The sequence below is a fragment of the Bos indicus genome, chromosome 4, assembly GCF_029378745.1.
Source record: "Bos indicus isolate NIAB-ARS_2022 breed Sahiwal x Tharparkar chromosome 4, NIAB-ARS_B.indTharparkar_mat_pri_1.0, whole genome shotgun sequence".
NCBI lineage: Eukaryota > Metazoa > Chordata > Mammalia > Artiodactyla > Bovidae > Bos > Bos indicus.
In genome coordinates this window covers 38,435,815-38,446,548 of record NC_091763.1, presented here as the reverse complement: position 1 = coordinate 38,446,548, position 10,734 = coordinate 38,435,815, and positions in this window count along the sequence as shown.

The following is a 10,734-nucleotide window of genomic DNA, read 5'->3' as shown; positions in this document are numbered from 1 at the left end:
GTTTTTAGGCTTACATAGACATAGAGTAAGAATGATTTTCCAACTGGAGACACTACAAGACGTTTTAACAGACTGAATCAATTTAGATTGGGTCTAGTTTGCCTACATTTAATTTTTTTGCAGAGAAGATACTAATTTAAAATTTATATTTTTCTCTTAAGCACAATAACAATCTTTTATTTCATGTTCCAAAGTTGATTACAATTCCTCTTGAATCCACTGAAAAGTGTATCAAGAAACTTCCACATCATTTGTTCCTTTTATGTGTACTCTTGTTTACAACTCTGCTTGTGGAACAGTATGACTTTAAGAATGATTGATTTCTATCTCTAACCAACCTTAAGAATTTTATTTTAAATCAACTCCAAAGAGTTTCTAATTTTACTCGTACCTCAGAGCTGTAAAGCTACACCATCTAATCAGCAACAGAAAAAATATTATTTCTCAAGTTCTCGATATTTGGCTGGTAACTAGCAGGTTTATACACTGCCAGCTAAACGGTGAAAACGATTTTTTACAGACATCAGTCATTTCTGTTTAAATGAGAAGCAATAGCGTGGAGAGTCTGAGCACAGCAGTGACCAGCTGTTATGACAGAGACAGTTTTTCTTTAAATTAGCACCACCAATATATCCTATTGCTAGTTAAGACCACTTCTGGTGTTTCCTAGTTTCATAAGACTTTTAAAGGTACTTGAATTCGTATAGTTAGGAAACCATGAGTAATCAAAGATTTCCTTATCTAAACCAACATATATTTGAACTCATCCTGATTTATTTAATCAACTGATCTTTCAAAGAATATGCAGAATAAGTAGTCACACTACATCTAACAGAGTTTGAGTATGTCAATCATGTTTATTCTGATATGAGTATACCAACATGTTTATTCCTTAACTTGCCAATAGATGTCACTTATTATTTAATAAGTGAGATTCAGTTTCACAGCACAGCTAAACTTAGATGTGGTTTTGTTAGGGGAAGCAAACTGACTGAAACCGCCGACCCTGGCCAGGCACCATAGTAACCATTTGCATGAGTTGTTTTAGGACAGAAGGTCCTGGTAAGGAACACGGAACTAATAAGCCACCACCAACTGGAAGAGTTTGGGAAAGATCAAAAGGAGACACCATATGTCTGACCACCTCCCAGAATCCTCGCTGACATCCATCTTGGCTGAACAAGGCATGCACCACCAGAATGATTGGCTAAGGACAACCCAGAAACTAATCCCATCACCATAAAACCTGAGACTGCACGCCACAGAGCAGTTCTCCTGGGTTCCTTTATCCTACTCCTCTCCACCTGGGCGCCCTTTCCAGGAAAATCTCTTGCTTTGTCAGCACATGTGTCTCTTCGAACAATTCATTTCTGAGTGTTAGACAAGAGCCCACTTTCAGGCCCAGGAAGGGGTCCCCTTTCCTTCAACAGTTTCATTATTCATGAAGAGACAAACCAAAATGGATTTCTCAGAAAGCGTTAGTCAGTTAAAGTGAGTCTCTTTGAGGTCATCATACATTATCCTTCCATCTTAAAAGCTGTGACAGAAAATGCAGTGTTCTGTCTTGTGGCCACTGTATACTTAATTCAAAGGTTTGCTCATTCCATCTGTAAAGTCCCTTGCTTTCTTGATTGTATTTTGATGGCTCGCTCCCAAGATAATCTTGCCAGCCTGTCATTTCTTTATGATCAAATATAAGTGAAAATACCTTACTAATGTTTTTCTGGCTTTCTTCAGGAAAATCTTTACCCAGAACTGCTGTTTTTATACTCTCACTCACTTCTTAGTTGCTGTGATCACTCATGTTGGTTTGATGCCATTATCCTCAGCATTAACACTAAGTGACTGCATATGCATGTGTATTCATATTCATGTTTTAATATTTTGTATATTATGGACCATTTTTGTATTGAAGTACATAAGGGTTAAACTGTTATTAATTATGCTTAGTCAAATTTCTAAAATATTGATAGATGATAAATATATAGCACTTAATCAAACACTGTTACTCACGTGTGGAAATACAAGGGCTTTTTCAAAATTAAATGATCAAGGGAATTCCCTAAAATGAGAATTAGCAAATTATATTAGCAAAACTATATACAGTTTACCAGGATTTTAATAGACAATTATCTGCTCTAGACAACTTGCTTTTAAATTAAGCCTAAATTATCTGCAATAAACTCAAAGCCTAAATTATCTGCAGTAAACTCAAAGGATAAAATAAGGATAAACTAAAAAAACTCAAAGTTTATTTATCTACAATAAACTCAAATTTACCTATTTTATTTAAACTTACCTATTCTGAGGAGGCCTTACAAATAGCTGTGAAAAGAAGAGAAGCGAAAAGCAAAGGAGAAAAGGAAAGATATAAGCATCTGAATGCAGAGTTCCAAAGAATAGCAAGGACAGATAAGAAAACCTTCCTCAGCCATCAATGCAAAGAAATAGAGGAAAACAAAGAATGCAAAAGACTAGAGATCTCTTCAAGAAAATTAGAGATACCAAGGGAACATTTCATGCAGAGATGGGCTCAATAAAGGACAGAAATGGTATGGACCAAACAGAAGCAGAAGAAATTAAGAAGAGGTGGCAAGAATACACAGAAGAACTGTAGAAAAAAGATCTTCACGACCCAGATAATCACAATGGTGTGATCACTCACCTAGAGCCAGACATCCTGGAATGTGAAGTCAAGTGGGCCTTAGGAAGCATCACTATGAACAAAGCTAGTGGAGGTGATGGAATTCCAGTGGAGGTATTTCAAATCCTGAAAGATGATGCTGTGAAAGTGCTGCACTCAATATGCCAGCAAATTTGGAAAACTCAGCAGTGGCCACAGGACTGGAAAAGGTCAGTTTTCATTTCAATCCCAAAGAAAGGCAATACCAAAGAATGCTCAAACCATCGCACAATTGCACTCATCTCACACGCTAGTAAAGTAATGCTCAAAATTCTCAAAGCCAGGCTTCAGCAATACGTGAACTGTGAACTTCCAGATGTTCAAGCTGGTTTTAGAAAAGGCAGAGGAACCAGAGATCAAATTGCCAACATCCACTGGATCATTGAAAAAGCAAGAGAGTTCCAAAAAAACAACTATTTCTGCTTTATTGACTATGCCAAAGCCTTTGACTGTGTGGATCACAATAAACTGTGGAAAATTCTGAGAGAGATGGGAATACCAGACCACTTGACTTGCCTCTTGAGAAACCTATATGCAGGTCCGGAAGCAACAGTTAGAACTGGACATGAAACAACAGACTGGTTCCAAATAGGAAAAGGAGTACGTCAAGGCTGTATATTGTCACCTGGCTTATTTAACTTCTATGCAGAGTACATCATGAGAAACCCTGGGCTGGAAGAAGCACAAGCTGGAATCAAGATTGCTGGGAGAAATATCAATAACCTCAGATATGCAGATGACACCACCCTCATGGCAGAAAGTGAAGAGGAACTAAAAAGCCTCTTGATGAAAGTGAAAGAGGAGAATGAAAAAGTTGGCTTAAAGCTCAACATTCAGAAAATGAAGATCATGGCATCTGGTCCCATCACTTCATGGGAAATAGATGGGGAAACAGTGGAAACAGTGTCAGACTTTATTTTTTGGGGCTCCAAAATCACTGCAGATGGTGATTGCAGCCATGAAATTAAAAGACGCTTACTCTTTGGAAGGAAAGTTATGACCAACCTAGATAGCATATTGAAAAGCAGAGATATTACTTTGCCAACAAAGGTCCGTCTAGTCAAGGCTATGATTTTTCCAGTGGTCGTGTATGGATGTGAGAGTTGGACTGTGAAGAAAGCTGAGCGCCGAAGAATTGATGCTTTTGAACTGTGGTGGAGAAGACTCTGAGAGTCCCTTGAACTGCAAGGAAATCCAACAAGTCCATGCTAAAGGAGATCAGTCCTGCGTGTTCATTGGAAGGACTGATACTGAAGCTGAAACTCCAATACTTTGGCCACCTCATGTGAAGAGTTGACACATTGGAAAAGACCCTGATGCTGGGAGGGATTGGGGACAGGAGGAGAAGGTGACAACAGAGGAGGAGATGGCTGGATGGCATCACCGACTTGATGGACATGAGTTTGAGTGAACTCCTATAGTTGGTGATGGACAGGGAAGCCTGGCGTGCTGTGATTCATGGGGTCACAAAGAGTCAGACACGACTGAGTGACTGAACTGAACTGATTAACCTTAGAGGAGGGCATGGTCACAAAGATTTGAAGCGACTAAGCATGCTGCTGCTGCTGCTAAGTCGCTTCAGTCATGTCCAACTCTGTGCGACCCCATAGATGGCAGCCCACCAGGCTCCCCCGTCCCTGGGATTCTCCAGGCAAGAACACTGGAGTGGGTTGCCATTTTCTTCTCCAATGAATGAAAGTGAAAAGTGAAAGTGAAGTCGCTCAGTCATGTCTGACTCTTAGCGACCCCATGGACTGCAGCCCACCAGGCTCCTCCGTCCTTGGTATTCCCCAGGCAAGAGTACTGGAGTCAGGTGCCATTGCCTCCTCCGGCGACTAAGCATAGCACAGCACTAATCTTAATATTCAAGTTTGAAGCAAATTATTCAAAGTTAAACTGTCTTTGCAATAGGATGCAGGCATTCTTTATCTCGTACCTGTGCTGAGCTGTTCTTAGTTGTTGAGTCATGTCTGACTCTTTGCGGCCCCATGAAGTATAGCCCGCCAGGCTCCTCTTTCCACTGGATTTTTGTAGGCAAGAATACAGGAGTGGGTTGCCCTGCCCTCCTCCAGTGCATCTTCCCAACCCAGGAGTCAAACCGAGGTCTCCTGTGTTTCAGGCAGATCCTTTACCAGCTGAGGTACCAGGGAAGCCCTACCTACTCTTTTATAATTGGCCTTCTCCTTTTTGGACTCCTAGTAATGTTAGTCTGTCCTAAACACTTCTGTAAAATCAATCTTAAACTACAGGTATTATACATTATTCTGTGGGAAAGCATTCAGTGAGTCAGATTTTCTCTTAGATGGAGGACAGAAGTCTTAGACATTCAAAACTCTTCATAATCTGAATCCAAACTTCTTCAAAACTTATTCCTTTCTGTACTCTTTCACGGATTTTAATAGCTTACAGAACTAAACTGCAAGTTATTTGCTACAAACAGTTATTATAAGCTGTCACATGCTCCTTTTTAATCTTTTGATATATGTTTATGTGAGTTAACACTAACTGAAGCAGTGATAATAAACACACCATTGCATTTTTTTCAGTTTGCAAAAATGTTGTCTAATACATAATTATGCTTTATTTCTTAAAAGCTCTGTGATAGGACTACTATAGTTGGAATTATCTTCTGTTTTTACATCAAGAAACTGAAGCTCAAAAAGTTGCATCTGCTTGGTACCACTTAAGTGGCAGAGTCAGAAACAGAATCCACATCTTTCATACTTAATCCAGTGTTTGTTTTTTTCACATTAGGAAACTGCCTCAGTATCATGTTATCATATAAACACCTTTTAGCATCATCAACCTTACTATTAAATAAAAAAGACAAGACAGGTAACGAATCAAAATATAAATGTAAATCAATATCACTGAGTAACTTATATAATTAAATATTTCTAATATAGCTTTAACAGAATAGCTAAAGCAAATATGAAAACAGATTAAGAATAAGTCAGTCAGTTCTTCTGACCATGGAGTAATATATACTGTGTAGATGTGGCATGAAATTAAAAATCTATATGGTTGATAATTCAGAAAACAGGATTTTTAGATATGTCATATCATTGGGAAGTTTTACGATCTTATGAATTTAAGAAATAGAAATGAATAATAAATAACCAAAAATGGGCATAAACTTTAAGACTGTATGGTAAGATATGAGAATTTGATGACTTTTAACAGTGTGTTGTTTCCACGTAGCAGAACTTAACTGCTTCTAAGTAACTGAAGCCAAGGGGCTTCCCCGGTGGCTCAGCAGTGAAGAATCAGCTGCCAGTGCAGGGGACACGGTTTCCATCCCTGGGTCAGGAAGATCCTTGGAGAAGTAAACGGCAATACTCCAGTATTCCTGCTTGGGAAATTCCATGGACAGAGGAGCCTGGTGGGCTACAGTCCATGGGGCTGCAAAGAGCTGGACATGACCTAGAGACTAAACAAAAACAAAATTAAAGCCAAAAATTTATCAGCGTATGAGCAGCTAAACTTTCTGGGTTAAAATCTTGACCTCAAAAAAAAAAAAAAAAAAAAGTAAAATCTTGACCTCACCACATACTGGCATGAGATTTTGAGCAAATTAATGAATCTCTTTCTTAGTTTATCTGTAGAACAAAGACAACAATACTACCTACCTCATAGGTTTGTTTTGAGGACTGGATGAGTTAATTCATCTAACACACTCAGGATAGTTTTTGGTACATTTAAAGAGATCATTATTGACTCTAAACACTGCCTAATTCAATAATGCCAGTCATTGGCACTATCATCAGGTTCATCACCAAAAACAGTAATAAGTCTATGAAATTAATACTTGTACAATTTGAAAAGGAAGCATATACATAGAAGATTACAGATTTTGCAACAGCAGTTTCAGGTTAAAAATAAAAGAACCAAATGATATCTGGCTGCGAGTCTTAATCAAGTCAAATTTAAAACATCTAATTTATGATTAAAGTGGAGACACTCTGAAGAAGCCTGTAGGCCTTTCTGATACTTATAAAGTAAAGTTAGGATTTATTATGAATTCCAACCAATCTACCATTTTTCACAAGTGATTGCCAGATTTCCCTTCAACCACAGAGTGCAGAGTTATCCTTCAAACATTTAACATAATTACTGGTTTATCTTATTAAATTGACTCTATTGGATTTATCTGAGTAATAAATGATCAAAATAACTAAAACATAGCTTTTGGTTTGTTTTCAAATAAATCCCTTTCAAAATAAGGAACAAAATGTCACACTAACAACAAAGGAGAGCTATATTTCCAATTATGTGGCTCAAATCAAAACATAAAATCATCTGTGTTTATAAATTATCTCAAAGTATGACTATTTTCCTATGATAAAATTCTGTGAAGGTAAATAATGCTTTAAGGTGTAATAAATGGTCATATATTGATTAAATAAAATGTTGTTTTGCAGAAATGTTTTCATATGGAATTGTGACTGTTTTTCATTTCACCCTCTAGTGGCCTTATGCTAACACTGCGTTATCTCTTTTTGTCAATTCACAGTAATCTCTACTGTCTTTGGCAAACAACTGTTCAATGTTAAATAACATCTCTAAATTCATGGATAACAGCTTTTTAGCATATGCTAAAATACTACTCTTATAGCCATAGAAAGGAAATGAATTTATTTTATTGTCTTAGTGATGTTCATCTACTCACACTTTTCTAATTAAGTATTTTTGTTGAGTATGCCATACCTCCAAAATCTGCTCTGAAGATCCTCATGGAAGGAAAAAGTAATTGGCTTTCTCCTGAATATTCCTCATCTTTGACTCAATTTAAAAATCATGAGGTGGTAAAAAAGATCATTACCTTGACAAAAGAAGGATAAATGTACACCTTTTACCAATCTAATTTGTAAGTTTGAAATATATATCAATTTCTACATAATGGCTGAAGTGAAGTCGCTCAGTCATGTCCAGCTCTCTGCGACCCCATGGACTGTAGCCTACCAGGCTTCTCCATCCATCAGATTTTCCAGGCAAGGGTACTGGTATTGCCTTCTCCAAATATAATGGCTAGCCAATGAAAAAAATGTGCTATTTTGGTTTCTGTCTTTATGATTAACCATTTACATTGATATGATGTGTTTTTATCAAAATGTCAACTAAGCAAACGTGAAATAGTCTTCTTTGAATTATGGATTCCCTCAGTGACACTGAATGTATGTAAAAAATGTTTGTAAACAAACCATGCAAGTAACTTTTCATTAAGACCCAGTAAGGAGAAAATTATGGTCTATGGGAGATTTTTAAAATTTGTGAAGTAGCACTCTTTTTTCTCCCAGTAATTTTATGGGAGAATTCAGAATTCAAGCATTTTATTATTTGATAGCAACACTGATAACATTATCAGGTCACAATATATTTTTCATGGTTTTTGGATTAAAAAAAATTTTTTTTTGTGGACCATTATTTTTTTTTTTACAATATTGTTTCTGTTTTATGTTTTGGTCACCAGGCATATGAGACCTTACCTTCCTGACTAGGGATCAAACCCACATCCCCTGCATTGGAAGACAACGTCTTAACCACTGAACTGCCAGGGAGTTCCTATTCCTCATGTTTTTAATTATCTCAATAACACTAAAGTTTGCCCACCTTTAATTATGACATAATAAAGTTTGAATTTTAATGATTTTTCTTATCATTTGTTTGCTATTCTGACTGAAAGGAAATTAAATATTGCCTACAAAATCTGTGGTTGATAATACTTGATAACTACATACATAATTTTTGGAGCAAATTTAATCATACAGAAGACTGTACATTATTGAATCTTTGCTTATGTGCTCTTGGAACAGACTCAAGACATGACAAGAAAAAAATAAGCAGTTTTAGAAATTAGCTGGAGTTTCATTAAATTTGATGAACATCTAATAAGAGTCAAAGCAGGCAAGACCTTTGCTTTCAGGTATATTCTATTCTTCTAATGTATAGAATAATAATATAAATAAGGATATGACTACAAATTCTACAATGAAGGAAAATTAAGGATATGTTGAAGATCAGAAGTATGTGATTTAGATTTGGACAGGTAGGTAAGACTTTGCTGAGGAAATAATATTTAAACGGAAACCTGAAAGGTTAGAATCAGAAGAAAAGTGAGAAACAAGCTTTTCAGGCAGCAGAACTTAAAAGTCCTAAGGTAGGGAACACTTAGGTTGGTAGGAGTATAGGACAGTGCTGGTGGAATATAAGTTGGTGTGGCCACTGTGGAAAACAGAATGAAGGTTTCTCAGAAAACTAAAAATAGAATTACCATATGATCCTGCAATCTAACTCCTAGGCATATATCCAAACAAAACTATAATTCGAAAAGACATATGCACTCCTGTGTTCAGAGAAGCACTATTCACAACAGCCAAGACATGGAAACCCTCTAAATGTCCATCAACAGAGGAATGGATAAAGAGGATGTGGCACATATGATGGAATATCACTCAGTCATAAAAAAAAAAAAAGATAATGCCTTTTGTAGCAACAAGAATGCAACTATTGATCATACTAGTTGAAATAAGTCAGAAAGAGAAAGACAAATACCATGTGGTATAACTTATATGTGGAATCTAAAATATAACACAAATGGACCTATCCATGAAACAGAAACAGACTCACAGACACAGGGACAGACTTGTCAAGGAGGAGGGGACTGGGACAGGGATGGACTAGGAGGTTGGTGTTAGCAGATACAAGCTATTATATATGGAATGGCTAAACGACAAGATCGTACTGCATAGCACAGAGAACTATATTCAGTATCCTATGGTAAACCATAATGGAAAAAATATGCAACTGAGTGTGTGTGTATATATATATATACACACACATACATAAATGTATATAAAACTGAACCACTTTGCTGTACAGCAGAAATCAATGCAACATTGTAAATCAACTGTATTTCCTTCATTAAAAAAAAGTCTTTCCTAGGTTAAAAAAAAAAACCCTAAAGGTGGAAAATAGCTAAAAAGTGAATTACGATGTCATATTTACAATTAATCCTTACACTACAAAACTGTACTTTTATTCTCTTCATGGTTTTTTGTGGAATTTTTTCCATGTATGAACATCCCTACATTATCACATAATTTATTCACAATATCTGTGTAAACTGGGTAATTCAGTAGGTGAAAATTATGATCAGTATTTATGTATATGTATACACATATGTATATGTATATATTATATATATTTGTATGTATATATATGGTAGGCATGGTTAAAAGAATTTTACTATTAAAAGGACTTTTTCAACTTTTCTGTTCCTTAAAAAACAAAGAGTACTACTGACCTATATAGAATGGAACATATTCAAAAGAATATGGGCTGAGTGTGGGCTGTCTCATACAGCCAATATGTTTTGGAGAGCATCAGCCAGACCTTTTCGTCTTTGTTGGTGGTTTTGTTTGTTGCGCCTCTATTACTTCATACAGTAACAACCTTAGCAATAATGTTTTAATGCAGAAGACTTGAACTATAAGGTCAGATAAATTCTCAAGATAGCAAACCACCACTCTGGAATCTTAGGAGTGGCACACTCAAAATTTTGTAGAAAGACATGATTGTTCAATGACGAGCCCATTCTTTATTACTTCTTAAAACAAAGGTGTGTAAATACAAACCAGAGCTTATTATCTAAAGTTTTTTTTTTTACACAAGATATACTAAAAGTAAGAGTAGGACCTATGTCTTGGTCTTTACTGTGGTTATAGCTAATTTTAAATGATGCCCTCTCTGACTTTCAGAAGTGTCCCAGATTAAGATCATGAATTATATCGTTACCTTACCTATAAGACATTAATGGGTCCAAAGCATAACCCATCAACAATAGCATGTCACGCTGAAATCCCCTAACTATATTATGAGAAATTGCCTGCTACCAGTCAATGTCATGAGTTGCAAGCCACAAAAACTCTTTGGGAAAACTTAGGCAAAAAATGAATTTGGAAGCATATTATGAGAAAACTGAAAAGCCAGTGTCCTAGAGCCCAGGAAGTAGAACAGCTCCTGGAGGCTAGGTAATAGAAACTAATGAACTA